This window comes from Lactuca saligna, chromosome 2 (assembly GCF_052625555.1).
Source record: "Lactuca saligna cultivar CGN05327 chromosome 2, ASM5262555v1, whole genome shotgun sequence".
NCBI lineage: Eukaryota > Viridiplantae > Streptophyta > Magnoliopsida > Asterales > Asteraceae > Lactuca > Lactuca saligna.
The window spans coordinates 168,176,627-168,197,169 of NC_136418.1; the positions used below are offsets into that span (position 1 = coordinate 168,176,627).

The 20,543-nt window shown below is 36.9% G+C and overlaps 1 long non-coding RNA gene across 1 annotated transcript; it reads right to left on the reverse strand.

The window, feature by feature from the left end:
* Positions 1–15,953: 15,953 nt before the first annotated feature.
* On the reverse strand, positions 15,954–17,050 carry LOC145032676 (uncharacterized). Its single transcript, XR_013677184.1, has 2 exons — positions 16,874–17,050; positions 15,954–16,264 (listed from the first exon to the last, which is right to left on the reverse strand). It is a non-coding gene; the product is annotated as an uncharacterized LOC145032676 (long non-coding RNA).
* Positions 17,051–20,543: the final 3,493 nt, after the last annotated feature.

Here is a 20,543-nt window from a genome sequence, read left to right on the forward strand (position 1 = left end):
TTTGGTCGATCCGGCCAAGATCGAGGCCGTAATGTAGTGGGAGGTTCTGAAATCTCCCTCATATATCAGGAGTTTCATGGGTTTAAAAGGGTACTATTTGAGATTTATTTAGGATTTCTCCAAGATTGTGGTACCCCTCACTCGTCTGACAAGGAAGGGAGTAGATATCTGATGGGGCCTTGAGCAGCAGTCGACATTTGAGACTATTCGGTAGAGATTATGCGAGGCCCCGGTATTGACCCTCCCGGAGGGAATTGAGGATTTCGAGGTAATTTGTGATGCTTCCATCACTGGCTTGGGGCAGTCCTCATGTAGAGGGGGTGTGTGATTGCTTATGCTTCACGGCAGCTAAAGCCACACAAGACACTATATCCCACTCATGATTTGCAGTTAGGGGTAGTGGTTTTTTCCCTCAAGATTTGGAGACACTATTTGTATGGGGTTTGTTGTACTATCTACATGGATCACAAGACTCTGAGGCATATTGTGGATCAGTCGGACCTAAACATGAGGCAGCGTAGGTGGCTGGACGTGGTCAAGGATTATGATTGTGAGATCCTTTAACATCAGAGTAAAGCGAATGTAGTGGCAAATGCTTTGAGCCACAAGTCGGCTGGGTCTTCAGATATGGTGTCATGTATGAGGATATCAGTAGATTCCCTGTTTTTGGGATTGATCAGGGAGGCTAAGGCTGAGGCTAATTGGGAAGATAATTGGAAGAAAGAGAGGATCATGGGTGAGATTATCATATTTATCTCATTTAGTCGTGGATTGTTGATCCGATGTGGTTAGGTCTGGGTTTTGATGTCTGGTGGGGTCAGATAGATTGTATTAGGGGAGGCTCATAAGTCTCGTTTTTCTATTCATCCGGGGGCCACCAAGATATATCAAGATTTGAGATTGAGCTATTGGTGGCCGTGTATAAAAAGAGAGATAGTCTGGTATGTTGAGAGATGCATGAACTGCAGGATGGTCAAGGCTAAGCATCAGAGGCTGCATGGAAACCTGCAGCCTCTGGAGGTTCCCATATGGAAATGGAGCAGATTTCGATGGATTTTATCATCAAGTTGCTGAAGACGGCAAAGGGTTTTGATGCTATATGGGTCATCATGGATCGATTGACCAAGAGTGCTCACTTCTTGGTTATCCGGGAGAGATCTTCGGCCGAGAAGTTGGCCGATGTGTATGTTCGCAAGATTGTTTATAACCATGGAGTTTCAGTCTCCATTGTTTCAGATCGTGATGTTCGATTCACCTCTCGTTTGTGGCAGAAGTTCCATGAGGAACTGGGTACGAGGTTGCACTTTAGCGTTGCATATCATCCGCAGAACGATAGCCAGAGTGAGCAGACAATACAGACCCTTGAGGATATGTTGCAGGCCTGTGTTATCAATTTTGGTGGGAGCTGGGACTCCTACATGCCTCTTGCGGAGTTTTCATATGCATTAGTAACTTGGTGTTATAAAATGTATTGTCATGTATGGTTTGATAAGTGAAAGATACACGCATATGAGTCAATGTTTATTCGTTCCTTTTACCCTAACGAGAAAAGCGATATATGTGGGCCCCTCGATTATTTGGTGTTGACTTATGTGCTGGGCCCAGCCAAGACTAAATTGATGTGTTCAATTAGAAGTCCTATATCATCACAAATCGAAAATCAGGAAACATAGATTCTGGATAAAGAGATTGATTATATTCCATGTCTTATGTCTAGGGATATCTAGTAAAACGAAGGGTCATGTGATCACTTATCTTAGGACATGTAACTGACTGGGCCAGAGTTCGGTAGCGGCTTTTGGAAGCTACAATTTGCTGGTCAAATATAGAAGTCATACTAGCAATTATAGTTACAGACTTATCCAAGTGGGAGACTGTTGGATTAGGTGTCTAAGCCCATAACTATAATTGGTTTGTACTTGAATTGATAGCAGCACAGTCCTTTTGGGTTGCGCTCAAACCTAGCAACTAAACAAGGAAATTATGAAAGGAGAGATATTGATTTATTATAAGATTAATAAATTAATATAAATGATTTATTAATATGTTAAAAGATTAATATATTAATTAGAAATCATAATGTTTAATTAATAGTTAGCCAGAAATTAATTAGAATTAGTTTTGGGGTTAACTGTATTAATTGTAAAGTACATGGACTAGTTTGCAATTATCAAATAGTTGAGTGGAAGGTTCCAGAATCTCTTGGAAGGGGGTGGACGAAATCTATAGGGGAAACCCTAATGATTTCGTCTAAGGGGCTCGGATAAAGCCTTTGGATAAGCTTAGGCCCCAAGCAAATGAACATTTGAGTTTTCCCTTAACCCTAGATCCCTCAGCTATATAAGGAGCCTCCTGGCACCTAAAATCGGTCACTCCTTCCTGGAAGAAAGCCTAGGGATGATTTTTGCATACCCTAGCCTCTCTCCTTCAAATTTCCTTCTTGCTAGCTTTTAGGTGTAACTCCATTAGAGGTATTTCATTTGTGGTGCTCAGCTTCCAAGAAGATCAAGATCAAAAGGATTAACAATTGTTTTCTATAACAATTGAAAGGTATGTAACTCTTAAACCCTAATTGGTTAATTTCGAAAATAGCCTCTCTCCTTAGGGTTCTTGTTTTGCAATTCAAAGTTATATTTTCAATAGTTAAAACATAGATCCAATGTAGGTTGAATGTGAACTTAGGAATTGTTTTTCTAGTTTATTTGTTTTAACTAAAATTCATCAGTGGTATCAGAACCATTGTGTTTTTTCAATTTAATTTCTACAATAGTTGAATTGCAAATTAGGTTTTATGGCTATTAAGCCCTAAAAGTCCAATTTTCGTTTTTAGGGTTTTTGGTTGAAAGGGTTTTTCGAAAAACCCTAGCCTCCTCCCTTGAATTTCGAAATTTGCTTCTTATTTTAGGGTTTTATCTTATTTTGGATAATTATTGCCTTATTGGACAATTATTGCCTAACTAGATAATTGAGAAAAATAAGGAAATTATCCTTGAACCTAATTTTCAAAATCTAGAGGGATAAGGATTATGATTAAATTAATAATTTAATTTCATTAGATAATCCTCACAAGATTTAATAAATTAATTAAAAGTTAATTAATAGATAATTATTAAATCTAGTATTTTGTTTATTTTAAATTTAAAAATTAATGGTTTAATTTTCGAAAATTTTATATAAACCCTAAAGTTTTAAAAAGTTTAAAACACACATTATATATATATATATATATATATATATATATATATATATATATTATAATTGAAAGTTAAATATTATATATGTTTAAGAAAATGTTAGTCAAATCGCTAGTATGCCTCATTCACGAAGCTGGTCTATAGGGGGGCGGGTTATATGGAAACTGCCTATAAAATGGTAGTTGAATGGGTGTCCACTCTCACCCACCGCTTCCTTGATTAGTGGAGAGTCCTTAGTAGAACGGATTTGATAGAACGACTTAATCTTATTAAAAGTATAATGTAATTAATTAAGTACTAGAACATTATTTTATAAAATCCGAACTCTAATTACTTTAGGAAAAAATGTGAAAAGTATGCTAACCCATAAAATTGCACATTAGGCTTTATAATTCGTTAGTAGAGCACGTGTGGTTAACCATCACACTAATTAGGACTAATAAAGAGTTGTAATGGGTAAGGATTATTAATATATTATAAGTTATAATATATTAATAATATTAGTTAATTAGTATTGATCAAAGAGTTAATTTGGAATTAATTAAGTGATCAAAAAGAGACTAATTAAATATATGGGGTTGATTGTGTAAATCATCCATTATTGTATAGTGGGATAATGATCCAAGGTTTATATGAATTGGGCTAAACCCATAAGGTGCTCCATGGATAGTCTATGGAGGTTGTAAAGCCATGGATCATGGAATATGGAACGCCATGACAATTAGGGTCTACATGATGTAACCCTACTTGTGACACAACTATATAAAGACCCCAAGTCTAGCAAAAATCGGCACTACAAGTGAAGAACTAGAGGGCTAGACGATTTTGAGGGATTGTGAACTTCTCTGATAGTTATTCTAAGCGTTGTGGTGTTGTGTGAGACATTTGAGGCATCACATTTGAGGTGCAAGGCTCACAAGGTTCTCAAGGAATCTAAGCAACATTAGGTATGTTCTTCTACTAGTTATTATGATTCAAAGTTCCTCATGTCATCCTAGTTACGTTAAGAACCTTGGAAAATCAAAGTTGCATTTATCTTAGTAAAACATAGATCCAATGTTTCTAGGGTTGCATGTACATTTGGAGTGTTAGAATGCTCAAAACCCTTCAAGGATATGATATATGAAGGCTAGAGAGAGAGAGAGAGAGAGAGAGAGAGAGATTGATTGATCTTGAGATGGAGAAGTAAAGGAAGCCAGATTATGTGTCGAGTGAAGATAGTTCGGACAAGAGGCCTGATGTGTGTAAAACCAACTAGTTTTAATCCTACTAACTTAGACACAAAATAAACACACGAAAGGTAGTGTACCTATCGATTAGTAATATAGTTCAAGCAAGTAGGGTATCGAACACAGGGAACGGTAAACAATTAAAATAAATGCTAATATTATCTAAATAAAACAAATAATAGAAAGGGGTTTTCTCTAGTTTTGCAAGACTAGAAACTTAAGCAATTAACTAAAACTTAAACTAAGAAACTAAGAGCTAAGCAAATAAATATCAACTAAATTCAATAATAAACTTCTGTTTAGGTTCGACTCGTTTGTTCCCATGGATGATTTTAATGTATCGGATTAATTCTTCATTGGCTACCGATTAAGATAATTAGGTTCATGTTCGCTATTCCTAATTCTTAGAAAACAAATTAACTCAAGCAATGGCCAGTTGTCTAAATTAACGGGTTTCCTAGATTATTGATTCGGGTTAAGTAAGACTTGTAGTGGTTAACTAAATCGGCCCTTTAATTAACCTCTTGTCGATGTTCATCCAACAAGTTTACACATTAACTTACCTATCTTCTAGTTAATTCTAGTTTCACGTTCGTTATTCCTAGACATACAACTATGTGGTCACAATAAATCATATGAAATTAATAACTAAGAGATGTTCATACAACTTAATTACTGATTTATTAATAGAAGAATAGTTATTGTCAAGACATAAGGTTCTTTAACAAGCTTAATAAAACATAATCACCAATTAAAATTAATCCTAATCAAATAATCAATCCATGTTCACAAATTCATCTACCTAAACAGAAGTTATGAGTTTTTAGCTCATGATTACAGTAGAAACAAGCACAAAAACGAAATCAGTTGGTAAAAACATAGTTCAAACAAGAGATTAGGTAAGAGTAAACTTGATTTTGACTTGATTCTTCTTAAAATTGAATGTAGGGTTGATTCCCTTGCGTCCCACGCTCCAGCAGCACCTTTAGTCGACAATTGGCCTCCAAGGGTTCATCTATATGCTAGGGTATCGATCTGAAAGTCCCTTTATATAGATTTTCACAAAACAGGGGCTACTCGGCGAGTCCATCACTTAAAACCCGTGTACGGCAAGTCAGCGCGTCCAAAATCGCGAGACTTCTGACCAACTCGGCGAGTAATCGACCCTACTCGCCGAGTACGTTTCGAATCAGCATTTTCTCAAAACACGAAAGTCGTCCGAAATTGTGTCTACTTTTCAGAACATTTTGAATCTCGTGAATCGGAGTTATGGTTCATGAGATATGTCCCAAACACTGACGAGGGGTCAAGCTGTCCAGCAACGTCCTTCTTTCTTCAAAATCCAAGATCCAAGCGTCCAATCGCCAATTCCGATTCCTTTTCCACCAGAGCATGTCATTGTTGCTGAAAAATGAAATTATAAACTAATTAAGCACCTTTTGTTCATTAAATGAGATAAAATCAACATAAAGTATTAAGATAATGCATGAATTTTATAACTAAATATGCCCATATCAAAATACCCCACACTTGACTTTTGCTTGCCCCCAAGCAAAACTGAATTTTAGTACACTAATATTACATAAGACAATCCCAATGAAACCTAGCCATTATGCCAAGACTGCAACGCATGCATTTGTTTCTAAAATTTTCCTAATAACCCCCCATACTCCAAATACTCACAATCCTCATAAACATTCGCCCACTTTTTCCGAACAATGCTCATTTTATGCATCCCTCCGAATCCATCCTCAGAAAACCTCTTAACCTCAAGGTATTTTTGGTTGAGCAACCCAAGCATACATAATCTAGACAATTACAATTTATGATACCACATTGGAGCTCTTTGGAATTCTTCACTTCTTTGACATTTGATCTTTAATTTCTTTGAATTCACCACCTTGTTGTTTGATTTTTAGTATCTTCAACTTTTTAATTTCTTAAGAATTTTTTATCTTCTAATTTCATACTTAACTTTGATGCTCCAAAAATTCTTCAAACTTTTTCTTGTAATTCTCTCTTTTTTTTTTTGACATGTAACTCACTTTTTTTTTCACTCAAAACCTACATGCTTAAGCAAGGGCGCTCAACTTCAACCTTTATTGGTTAACGATAATAATTTTCCTGGATACATTTCTGGTACACGATGCTAAACATATTGCATCCTTCAAACTAAGCGAGGTTGTGTTTTTGTCCCATGATTTCACTGGAATAAGGAAGCCACAAATGCACTAGAACGTATATAGGCTCAACTAAACATTTGGGTTTTCATGCAATCATCAAATATAATACTAGCATGATCCCTAATTGCTTTACCAAAATTTTCTAAATTATCCCTAGCAATTTTAATGCAAAAATTTCAAAATTTATCAAAAATTAACTAAAATTTTAACTAAAATAACCAACCCCCTACCCCACACTTAATTTATGCAATGTCCTCATTGCATGTCATGCATAAACTAGTTTTAATCCTACTAACTTAAACACAAAATAAACACACAAAAGGCAGTGTACCTATCGATTAGTAATATAGTTCAAGCAAGTAGGGTATCGAACACAGGGAACGGTAAACAATTAAAATAAATGCTAATATTATCTAAATAAAACAAATAATAGAAAGGGGTTTTCTCTAGTTTTGCAAGACTAGAAACTTAAGCAATTAACTAAAACTTAAACTAAGAAACTAAGAGCTAAGCAAATAAATATCAACTAAATTCAATAATAAACTTCTGTTTAGGTTCGACTCGTTTGTTCCCATGGATGATTTTAATGTATCGGATTAATTCTTCATTGGCTACCGATTAAGATAATTAGGTTCATGTTCGCTATTCCTAATTCTTAGAAAACAAATTAACTCAAGCAATGGCCAGTTGTCTAAATTAACGGGTTTCCTAGATTATTGATTCGGGTTAAGTAAGACTTGTAGTGGTTAACTAAATCGGCCCTTTAATTAACCTCTTGTCGATGTTCATCCAACAAGCTTACACATTAACTTACCTATCTTCTAGTTAATTCTAGTTTCACGTTCGTTATTCCTAGACATACAACTATGTGGTCACAATAAATCATATGAAATTAATAACTAAGAGATGTTCATACAACTTAATTACTGATTTATTAATAGAAGAATAGTTATTGTGAAGACATAAGGTTCTTTAACAAGCTTAATAAAACATAATCACCAATTAAAATTAATCTTAATCAAATAATCAATCCATGTTCACAAATTCATCTACCTAAACAGAAGTTATGAGTTTTTAGCTCATGATTACAGTAGAAACAAGCACAAAAACGAAATCAATTGGTAAAAACATAGTTCAAACAAGAGATTAGGTAAGAGTAAACTTGATTTTGACTTGATTCTTCTTAAAATTGAATGTAGGGTTGATTCCCTTGCGTCCCACGCTCCAGCAGCACCTTTAGTCGACAATTGGCCTCCAAGGGTTCATCTATATGCTAGGGTATCGATCTGAAAGTCCCTTTATATAGATTTTCACAAAACAGGGGCTACTCGGCGAGTCCATCACTTAAAACCCGTGTACGGCAAGTCAGCGCGTCCAAAATCGCGAGACTTCTGACCAACTCGGCGAGTAATCGACCCTACTCGCCGAGTACGTTTCGAATCAGCATTTTCTCAAAACACGAAAGTCATCCGAAATTGTGTCTACTTTTCAGAACATTTTGAATCTCGTGAATCGGAGTTATGGTTCATGAGATATGGCCAAAACACTGACGAGGGGTCAAGCTGTCCAGCAACGTCCTTCTTTCTTCAAAATCCAAGATCCAAGCGTCCAATCGCCAATTCCGATTCCTTTTCCACCAGAGCATGTCATTGTTGCTGAAAAATGAAATTATAAACTAATTAAGCACCTTTTGTTCATTAAATGAGATAAAATCAACATAAAGTATTAAGATAATGCATGAATTTTATAACTAAATATGCCCATATCAAGGCCCAAGGTATCTGATTCCATGTTGAGAGGCCTGTAGGGCCATAGCCATTGTGGCAAGTGTGGCAAGATGAAAGAGGGAGCGTGCAAGGTGGGTGGTTTGGGCTGCTTCAAGTGCGGTCGGACATGTCATATAAGCAAGGATTGCACTGCTACTACCACCACTACCCCGATATCTGATCTGATTTGCTTTCATTTCAATTAGAGGGGCCACAAGAAGGCTCATTGTCCGAGTTTGGCTGTGGCAGGACCCATGTCAAAACTCACTCCTACAGCTCTCGTATTATTGACGACCATCAGGGCAAGGCGGATTCACCTGTGGCGAGGAGCAGGGCTTTCCAGTTGACGGCCGAGGAGGCTCGTGCAATACCAGATATGGTGACGGGTATGTATCTTCTCCTTATCTATTAATTTTATATTGATTTGTTTGCTTATATTTATGGTGACGGGTTATTCAGGATTCGTCGCCTATGTTATGGATACCCAGGATAAGGGTAAGCCGACTGTGGATGATGTACTTATTATGTAGGATTACTCTAACGTGTTTCTGGAGGATTTACCTGGGGTGGCTCCGGAGAGGAAAGTTGAGATTAGGATTGATCTGGTTCCTGGTGCGGCTCTAATAGCCAACGTACTGTATTGTTTGGCTCCTCCTGAGACATAGGTGTTTCCTACACAGCTGCAGGAGTTGTTAGACAAAGGATTTATTCGACTGAGCAGTTTGCCATGGGAAGCACCGATCTTATTTGTAAAGAAAAATGATGTCTCATCATATGTGAATTGACTACCAGGAGCTGAATATGGAAACGGTGAAGAACCTGATTGATGATCTTTTTGACCAACTTCAGGGTGCATCTTAGTTTTCCAAGATTGATTTGAGATCGGGTTATCAGCAGATGAGGGTTAGGGATGAAGATGTGCAGATGACAGCTTTGCAGACTCGTTATAGTCATTACGAGCTTGTGGTGATGTCTTTTGGGCTCACCAATGCTCTAGCCGCATTCATGGATCTTATGAACCGCATGTGCAGACTAATGTTGGATCGGTCTGTGATTGTATTTATTGATGATGTCTTGGTTTATTCCAACACTCAGGAGCAGCATAAGGAGAACTTAAGGGAGGTCTTGGAGACTTTGATGAGGGAGATACTTCTAACGAAGTTCTCCAAGTGTGAGTTATGGTTGTGCAAGGTGCAATTTATGGGGCACCTTGTCAACCAGAAGGGTATTCTGGTCGATTCCACCAAGGTCAAGGCCGTGATGAAGTGGGAGGTTCTGAGGTCTCCATTCGAGAGTCGGAGTTTCCTTGGTCTTGTTGGTTACTACCAGAGATTTATCTATGATTTCTCCAAGATAATTGTTCCTTTGACTTAGTTGACAAATAATACGGTTACATTTCATTGGGGGATTGATTAGTAGGAGGCTTTTGCGACCTTGAGACAACGGTTGTGCGAGGCACCGATTCTGACCCTACCAAAAGGTGTTGAGGATTTTTTGGTTTATTATGATGCATCAATCTCGGGTTTGGGAGCAGTATTTATGCAAAAAGGTTACGTGATCGCTTACGATTCGAGGCAGCTAAAGCCTCATGAGGTAAATTATCTGACACATGACTTGGGGTTGGGGGTGTAGTTTTCGCCCTTAAGATTTGGCGGCATTACCTCTATGGGGTCCGTTGTACCATTTACACGGATCATAAAAGCCTGAGGTATCTGATGGATCAGCCGAATCTGAATATGAGGCAGAGTCGGTGGTTGGATGTGGTGAAGGATTATGATTGTGAGATCCTTTATCACCCAGGGAAGGCCAATGTGGTGGCCAATTCTCTCAGCCGCAAGGCGGTTGCGACTTTGATCAGAGACATGTTTGAGGATGACTGTGATTACTCTACTCCTGGAGCGGATTCGGGAGGCTCAGATCAAGGCTATGAAGGAAAAGCACCGAAAGAATGAGCGTATTTTGGTCAGGTCGCTTCCTTCAATTATGATAGTCGTAGGTTGTTGACTCTGCATCCGCATCTTTGGATTCTGAATTCGGGTGGTGTGCGTCAGGTATGATGGAAGAGGCACACAAGTCTAGGTTCTCTATTCATCCCAGGGCAACGAAAATGTACAGGGACCTTCGTCCTGGTTATTGGTGTCCATATATAAAGCGGTATGTGGCTTGGTACGTGGAGCGGTGCTTGACTTGCAGCAAATTTAAGGCTGAGCATCAACGAACTCATGAAAAGATTCACCCGTTCGAGGTGCCCGTATGGAAATGGGAGGATATTACCATGGATTTTATCACGAAGTTACCCCGGAATATGTGCAGATTGGATTCAATTTGGGTCATCGTGGATCGGTTGATTAAGAGCGGGCATTTCATTGCGATTCAGGAGAGTATTTTTGCAGAGAAATTGGCTGACATTTTTATATCAGGGAAGTTGTGGCACGTCATGGTGTGCCGGTTTTAGTGGTTTTTGACAGAGATTTCCGGTTTACTTTTGGGTTTTGGAAGAGGTTGCGTGACGATTTAGGTACTCATCTTCATTTCAACATAACATTCCACTTGCAGACCGATGGTCAGAGCGAGCGGACTATCCAGACCCTAGAGCATATGTTGCGGGCATGTGTTTTGGACTTTCTTGGGAGTTGGGATACATATCTTCCGTTAGTAGAATTCTCGTATAACAACAGTTATCAAGCCAACATTAAATGACCTCCTTTCGAGATGCTCTATGGGAGGAAATGCAGGACCCCGATTTGTAGGGCGAGATTGGTCAACGGGTTATGGGGAGTACTGAGGTGGAACTCAAGACCACTAAGCTGATTTAGCAGGTTCAGAGTAGGCTCCTGACAGCTTAGAGTCAGCAGAAGAGTTATGCCGAGAGGAACCGATTAGATTTAGAGTTCCAGGTGGGAGACATGGTTCACTTGCAGATGTCACCTTGGAAAAGTGTCATCCGATTCGGGAAGAGGGGCAAGTTGGGCTCCAGGTATATTGGTCCATTCAGGTTTTTGGCTAAGGTGGGCAGGGTTCCATATCGCTTGTATATTCTAAATGAGCCCATTTAGATTCATAGTACATTCCATGTCTCTCACTTACTTTGGTGGATGATTCTGTAGTGGTGTTGTTGGAGGATATCCAGGTGGATGACCGCCTGATAAATATTGAGAGACCGATGGTGATTCTCGATCAGAAGACAGAAACCTTGAGGAACAAGGTTGTTGGGTTGGTGAAGGTGCAATGTCAGCACCTCAATAGTTTAGTGTGGAATTTGGGAGCAGAAAGACGAGATGAGGGAGCACTATCCAGGGTTGTTTGGAACGGTGAACTTCGAGGACAGAGTCTGATTCAAGTGGGAGGGAATTGTAACATTCGATTCTAGGTATGAAATTATTTCCGTTTATGTATGAATTCTTGTTGTCCACGACGTGGTGAAATCTCACCACGACGCGATTATAAGCTTTTGGGCTGCGGATTTTTATGGACCACCACGACGTGGTGGTGTTGTATCACGACATGGTGGTGGATTATAAAGAAAACCTTAAATTTTAAGGTCTTGAACCCTATTTAAAGATCTTTAACCCCTCATAGCCTCCCTCACTTCAACCTCCATTCTCCCAAATCGTTCCTAGCAAAACCTAATCACCTTCCACCATTTTTGAGCTAGTTTGATGCTTTTTGAAGGAGGAGGAGGAAGGAAGCAAAGATCAAGCAAGTAAGTCCCTATTCTTCACCGTGGCACTCTTCTGGACCTTTGTAAGTGTCCAAGATTCGATTTTATCATTCTAAATTGTTAGATCTTGAATTTTGTTCCATTAGCATCTTTTTTTTTTATCACTGGGATGGTTAGACTTCATAAAGTTTGCAACTTTCTGAATCTCCAGGTCATGGTGATCTAGTAGTGTCTTGGATCTGGATTATAATCAAGATTTGATGTCATGTATAGAGATTAGGTCATAAATCCTCATTTTGACCTAACATATGTTCAAGACATGCATTGGGCATGTATGCCTATAAAGCACCAACCTTTGGGATGGTTTTGGTGTTAGAAACACTTCAGGAAAGGATAAAGTTTGGAGTTTAAGGATTAAGTGCTTATTGGTTAATCCCTTGCATTATTAAGCTTTATGGGTTGGGTTTTGGACCCTTTTAGGTAGTCCCAAAGGATAAAGTTGGAAACGTTATCCTTCTAGAGCATATTTTGGACTAGATATGAGCTTTAGGGCTCTTGGAATCGAAGAAAATAGCTTAATGTAATAATTTGTTAGGACTCAGGCAACCATGATGCGGTTCTAAGTCAACACGACGTGTTGGCTAGGATTTTTCCCAACTGGTTGGATGATAACGGAACACGGCGTGGCCAAGGGATACCACGGCATGTTGGAGTCAACATGGATTGTTGACTTTGACTTTTTTTTACTTTGACCAAGTTTAACCTAAGGGGTATTTTAGGTATTTTGAGTTATATCTGAGGATTGGTTGCTATTTGATCGGGTAGAGATGATATTTGGAGTCGAGGCCTATTCAGCTATCGTTCAGATTGAGCTGTGAGTTTCCTCACTATCATTAGCGGGTCGAAGGCACCAATGTCGGCCCATGGTTTTGTTATGTTAGGATGGTAGATGTCTGCGTGATTCTTGCATGTGTTATGTGCTCTTATGTTTACTGAGCGGGGCCCGATGACCATTTTATATGTTATGTATCTTTGTGATTATTGCATGTTTATATGTTTATATGTTTATATGGTTATCGGGCAGGGCCCGATGATTGACAGATCTGTATACCGAGCGGGGATCGATCCCCCCCCCCCCCCGGAGAGGGAGGGGGCATTATGTGTTTATTTATGTATACATGGTATTTGGTAATTTGGGGAACTCAATAAGCTTTATGCTTAAGGTGTTCAGTTTATGTTTTAGGTACTTATGGTTTCAAAGGGAAGAGCTTAGGATGATTGTAAAGCACACACCACACGATTCCACATTTTATGATTTACTCTGATATGATATAATGATCAATACATTTGTTTTACCTGGGCTTTTACGATGATGTTTTTGACATATTGGTTTTATTAATCTAAAAATGAAATTTTTGGGCCATAGTTTTGGGACATTAAATATCTTATCAAAGCAAGAAACTAATGTATAATGTTGACAAGCTACATGAACCTTCATCGTATGAAGAAGATGTCAATATCCCTGAATAGAAAGAAGCTATGGATAAAAAAAATTGAAGCTTTAGTTGTTAATAACACTTGGATTATAACAAATTTACCTAAAGGAAAGAAACCAATCAGTTATCGTTGGGTTTATAAGATCAAGTATAGAGAAAATGGACAAGTTAATTGTTGTAAATGGAGATTTATGGTGAAGGGTTACACTCAGAAAGCTAGTATTGATTATACAAAAACTTCCTCTCCAGTTGTCAAAATGAAAAAAATTCGTGCATTAATTGCAATTGTTGTTATGAAGGGCTAGAACATGATCGATTAGATGTTAATAATGTGTTCCTTCATAGGGATTTAGACGAATAAATATATATGAAACCACAACTTGGTCTTGTTTTACAAAAATATAATCAAGTTTGTAAACTCCAAAAGTCATTGTATGGACTTAAACAAGCCTCACGTCAATGGTATGCTAAGTTGTCTTCGGCCCTTAAAGACAATGGATATCAAAATTCTAAGGACGATTACTCTCTATTTCATAAAAAGATGGGTCATCATGTCACTTTTGTAGTTGCTTAGTCGATCATGACATCATGGTTACATGAAATAATGAAGAAGAGATATGTTTTTAAAGGATTTTTTTATTCCAAATTCAAGATTAAGGATTTTGGACATCTTAATTTCTTCTTGGGTATTAAAGTTTTTTACTCTTTTTTAGGGTAATTTTGACATAGAGGAATTTTGCACATGTTGAAAGAATTTCAATGCAATGAAATTTCATTTTTCCTTTTCCATCTAATATTAAAGTTTTAATCAATGAAGGGCTATTAATGTCTAATCCAGAAGTATATCATCATCTTGTGGGTAAACTTTATTTACACTCAACATGATCTTGCTTTTCCAGTTCAACATCATAGCCAATTTATGTCAAATCCAAAATTATCTCATTTTGAAGTTGCTATGCACACTTTAAGGTACATCAATAATGATCCAAATCAAGGATTAGGCTTTAATAATCAAGAAGATTTCAAGTTACAAGCTTTTTGTGGTTCTGACTGGGTTGCATGTCCTTAGTCAACAAGAAGTATCAATGGTTTTTTAATTTTGTTGGGAGGAAGTCCAATTTCATGGAAGTCCAGGAAACAAGTAACCATATCATTGTCATCAATAGAAGATGAGTATCAAAGCATGAGGTGTGTCATTGTTGAATTAGCATGGCTATCAAGAATCCTACATGAGATAAATGTACCCAATGTGACTCTTATTCATGTTAAATGTAATAGTCAAGCAGCATTATATATTGCTAAAAATCCGTTTTTTTCTTCACGGAACTCGATTGCCGCTTTGTACGAGAAAAGTTAAAAGATGGATTGATTTCTCTCCAATATGTTCCAACCCAATCACAATTGGTTCATATGAAGATTATCTCCCACTCTCCAACTGGAGGGGGATGTTGGTATTTATAATGAAGATTGTCATGTCAGTACAGTTAGTTAGTCAGCTAGAATTAGTTAGACACTTAGGATTGATAGTTCTTTTTCTAAGTATGTTATATGTATATATGATAGGTCGTAACTATTTTTATTCAGTAGATTTCGAGAAAGTTTTCAATCATTTCTTCTCTTTTTTTTTCTTTTTTCAGGAATCATTATGTATATACATACGATATTAATTGGAAGAGATGCAGAAGAAAATATACATGGGTGTTTAGTTCTCTTTAAAAAGAGGGTCTAGTTAAATGATGGATGTTGCTTCAAAATGTTTCATAAATTAATAATATTATAAGAAAGACAAGTTTATTCCATATGATCAATATCGATCTGTTCAAAAAGAAAGAAAAAGAAAGAAGGAAAAAATGTGACCGTTGCAACACCATAATGTGTTTGTGTTTTTTTAAAAGAGATAAGTGTGTTCGTGTTGCCGTTGGATTCAATAAATATCAATGATTAAATAAAGTCAGATAAAATGATATTTTTATAAGATTTGGCAAAAATTTTGTTAAAAGACGAAGCAAATGACCTAAAATGGATGAAAATGTGGTATCTAGTAAAAATTCGTACGACTTGAATAAGAAAACGCCAATATTTAATATATTTACTTGTTAAAAACTATCATATATTAATATCATTTTATTATTGGATTTCAAACTTAATACAAAATCGTAAGATACCATTCACGTTTGATTTTTAGTTTCTATTTCAAAATCAATAACTACCTTATTTGGGCCTTCATATTACTTATCGAGTTTACTTGGGCCAAACTTTTGGACAACTTAAACAAAAAATATATCATATAAAAGTGTAAGATTTACCAAAAGAAACATTGCTACTACAATCATGATAATTTAAATCCACTAAAGTACACAAGTATTTTGGTAACTTGTATTGCAATAAAAGTGTAAGATTTACCAAAAGAAACAATTCTAAACATAGAGTTGAAGTAACTATATCATATATCATATAATATAATAATCACACGTATATGAAAATAGAAAGAAATATTTGGAATCTGTATCATAATTTATAAACTTTTTATATTTTATTTATTGGAAGAGACTTGAACTCCATATGGTGGTGCAGGAGGTCCGTAATACTGAGGAGTTATTGCTTCTTTGCGAGCACGATTTCTTCCAAACAGATAACATCCGATCGCAGCAATCAAGAACAATAGAATCAGAGGCAACGATATCACAATAACAAACCCCATCGATTTAATTCAAACCTTTTCTTGCTCAAACAAACTGCAATCATATCAACAACATTTATTAATCAATGATGCAATGATTCCCATTTTAGAATTTAGGGTAGCAAAAACAAACAAGTTAAAAGGGCTAATCACATCTTAGTTGAAGATCAATCGAGATTTGACCCTTGATTTACTTAGATTTGCAACTTGTTAATTTCCCTTGGATGGATACTAATAACTGTGCATCACTAGAGCGAACTAGCTTTCACTTTCGGGTTCAATTTCAAATAACGTATGATAAATTCTCCAACTTATTAAGGGCTCCCTGTGAATTAATCGATTAATTTTGATTTGAAACTCTATTTCCGGCGATGAATTTGTTGATGAACAAGTGAAACGAAAACTATGTTTTAGTGATTGCTTAGATTTGGATCAGTGCATATAGTTGTATATAAACTCACTTACTTTAATCGGAAAAAACAGATCGATTAATCAAAACATAAGCAGAAAAAATAAGAAGAAATCCAAGACGAGTTTGCAGAGAATTGAGATCAAACAATTGCCGGATTCGCGCTAAAAACAGAGGGGAAAAACATTGAACTTTGAAAGTAGTTGTATGATTCAGTTACTGAAAACTATGAGGATTAAATTTCCACAGACGTACCTCTAAATTCTCCTGAGAGCTCTACACCGGAGAGAGAGAGACAGAGAGAGAGAGAGAGAGATGAGTGATGAATGATGAAGAGGAAAATTGTCACGGAAAGATGCTTGTGGGCTGATGCATTTCTGTGCGGTGCAGTTACGCGGCTTATAAATTCCTATCCTTTTTTTCCTCAAAAGTCAAAATATAATTCTTATTGATGTATAAGAAAAATATGAATGGTATAAATATTTAGAAATTTTGAATTTATAACAAAATAAGAAAGTTATTGAATTGTTGAAATTAAATTGCTTAACAAATAATTTAAATAGCTAAACAAAGAAAATAATTGAGTTTCAATTAGAAACTTTAAATTTAAAATGAAAGTTGCATTAATTAAATTGATATTCATTTATTATTATATTTATAATAATTAATACATTTAAATACTATGTAAAATTTAATAAAATGGAAAAAACTCTAAAATGATATGTACAAAAATTTAATCTAAAATAACTATAAAATAACATGTACCAAAATGAATGATAATGTGATATGTAACCAAAAAATTATTTATTAGAGTAGATTAAATTACCCTTGATTTTATTTAGTTGCTAAGTTGTATTATACAAATTATTGATACATGAATTCAATTTCATTTTACGTTTATATTCATAATGCTTTTTTGATGATACACTTTGAAAGGAAGATATGGTTAATAGGTAAAGTGGTGCCATGAAGACTTCGAGTCCGATATCACTTGAAATGAAGGAAGATTAATGGTATCTCGGGTTTGAGCGAAAGGATTCGATGGCAAGTTAGCATTAAGCTTAGAAGGTGTTCAAAGGAATGATTAAAGAGTAGAGTGTTGTAAAAAAAACTTACTTAGCTTTGAGATTTCACTTAGGTATAAATACAAGTGAGTGATAATAATACGTAATATACAAAATGAAAACAGTTAGGAGATGATAGTGGCACGTTGAACACACTTTAAGAACCATGTTTATAATAGCTTAATCCTAACAAAATTCCTAAGAATCAATATGTTGTAAAATACCCGAAACAACCCTAACTTTTAGTGCTCTTACATTTAACATAAAAGGGCTCACTTGAAATCACAATCTGAACACCTAGACCCTAAGTTGGGTCGGTACGTCAAGAACTGGGACCTTTATGGTCTTGAGGTCAAACTAGTGTAGGGTACCCCTTTATTGGTGTGTCATCAAGGAAAATCCCTTCATCCCCTGTGGGTTCTTCTGAACATGTGTGTTAGTGTAAAATATCAAATGGGGTGTACATTTAAAAGGGACTTAATATCTAGCATTATACATTTAAAAAGGATGACATCTAGCATTATTTAGATTCATTCATACCAATTACCATTAATCGGTTATTGATATTTGTATATTATGTTCTTTTCAACAAACGAAAGAGAGTACGAGACATCAATTCCGTTTGTCCTTTTAGAAATGTTTTTAAACATTGAAGTTGGTGTCTATTGGTGTACTTTCACTGAAAAAACTTTCGAATAAATATTTCATTCTCTTGAACTTTAACATTTACTTTTTCCATATATAGATGGAAACACTGGAAATATGTAACAACCTAAAAATCAAGGATAACAATTTCATTTTTATTATAATTAAAACACTATTGTAACTTTCTTCAAAACATCGAAAGCACTTCAAATAAAACAATCATTAGAGTTCATTTCCCAAAGATCACATATTGCGGAAAACACGGGTGTATGCACTGCGATCATCCCGAGCTCTTTCATTTGAAAACCGGAGTACCTGAAACAAAAACTGAAAATCGTAAGTATGAAGCTTAGTGATTTCCCCAAATACCACATATCATACATATCCAACGATCCATACAAGTCATACATAACTGTGAGCCATACATATCATTCATATATCATAATCAATAAATGTGTTATGTGTCGCACATAGTCTTGCCATTATGCCACGAGCCACCTTGTGGTCCTTTTGCCCGGCTGGGGGCCACAACCTTGGGTCTTACAGACAAGTGTCAGGAGCCACCTCTTGGTATTCCATGCAAGTATCATAAAGACAACTAGCATACAATCTACAACTACTTAACTAATAATTGCCAGAGCTCAGACTCTGGTCTTGCATACAGTATGCTAGGAGCTGCCTCCTGGTCTTTCATGCATAATGCCAAGGGTTCACCCCCCTAGGTCTTCCTACAATACATAAACCAAATAGGCCGATATTGGTGCCTTATACCCATAGAACAGTAACGAGACTCACCTTGAATGTTGAAGCTCACTACAAGAAATCCCTAGTTGCTGTCCTGACGACTTCCCAAGCTAATAATTACCAAAACGATATCCAATTAGCAATTGAATTCCAAACCATGATCTATAATCCAAACTTGGGGTAAATTGACCATTTTACCCCCGGTCCAACAAGATTCACAACCAAGGCCCAAGGCCCAAGCCCCAAATCCAAACAAGCCTAAAACCGCAAGATCTAGAAAAGCCCACTAATGGCCCAATTTTCCAAATTAGGCCCAACCCCATATGGGCCTTACCCAAAAGCCCAATATTTCCTAGTTTAATAATTCTCCGTTAGCCCAAAGGTCCAAGCCCATTGGGCCCACTAAAGTCTAAAACCGTTGGGCCCACCAAGGCCCAATACAAAATCTTGGCCCAACTAAACATGTCCAAAAGTCCTAAAACTCTCAAATTCCTCTGACCAAAACCCAACACATAAAACCCAACCCAAATCCGAAGCCCAAACATGAAACAAGCCCAAAGGACTATAAAACCACGAGCACGGGGCGTATGCTCAGCTTACGTTGGGCGTACTCGAGGAATCTGGATCGCAACCAAAGAGGAGGTATGTTGGGCGTACCTCTAGTTACACGAGGCATAACCGTAGATCCTCCAAACTCAATTTCTGACTTTACCAATTAAGCACTTTTGTGTCTAAACTTCAGGGAACCTCCAACTAAAGCTCTTAACGTATAAAGTTGGCACCTTTATGCATTTGCATGACCCAAAGGGACCCAATAACCATTTTAATCCATCAAAAACCAATCAAGAACATGTAGGCACCTTATCTAAGCATCAAGCAAGCCGTTTTATAAACTTATAACCTTATATATGTTAAGAGTGGCAAATCAAAGCTTCTGGAGTGGTCTCCAACCACTAGACGTTGCTCGTGAGGTCAAAATCAAACCAAAACCCATATAATCATAGACCTCAACTTATAATGATAAAGCTAAGAACTTTTTACATTCAATGAGCTGAAAATGTAGCAAGGAGTCTTGATCTACAAGCCTTTCCTTGAACCACCACCTTACACCAAGCTACCACCTCTTGAAATACACTAAAATTCACCAAAAATGCACATACAAGGCTCACAACACTCTTGGATGAAGCTACCACTCGAAATTAGGGTTTAAGGCAATGGAGGATGAAAGGGAGGCTCACACTTGGAACTTAAGGTGCTTAAATAGTGAGCAAACCGTAAAAATTAGGGTTTTGGAACTCAGCACACTACGTCGGGCGTAGTTTTTCTATGCTGGGCGTACATCTTCATCATACGCGTTTCACTTATCCATCATTACATTAGCCGTACCCCAAACTTATGCTAGGCGTACCCAGCCAAGCACACACATGCATGGGACTGCCTTGCCAATTATTTCCATTAGGGACCAAAACTGC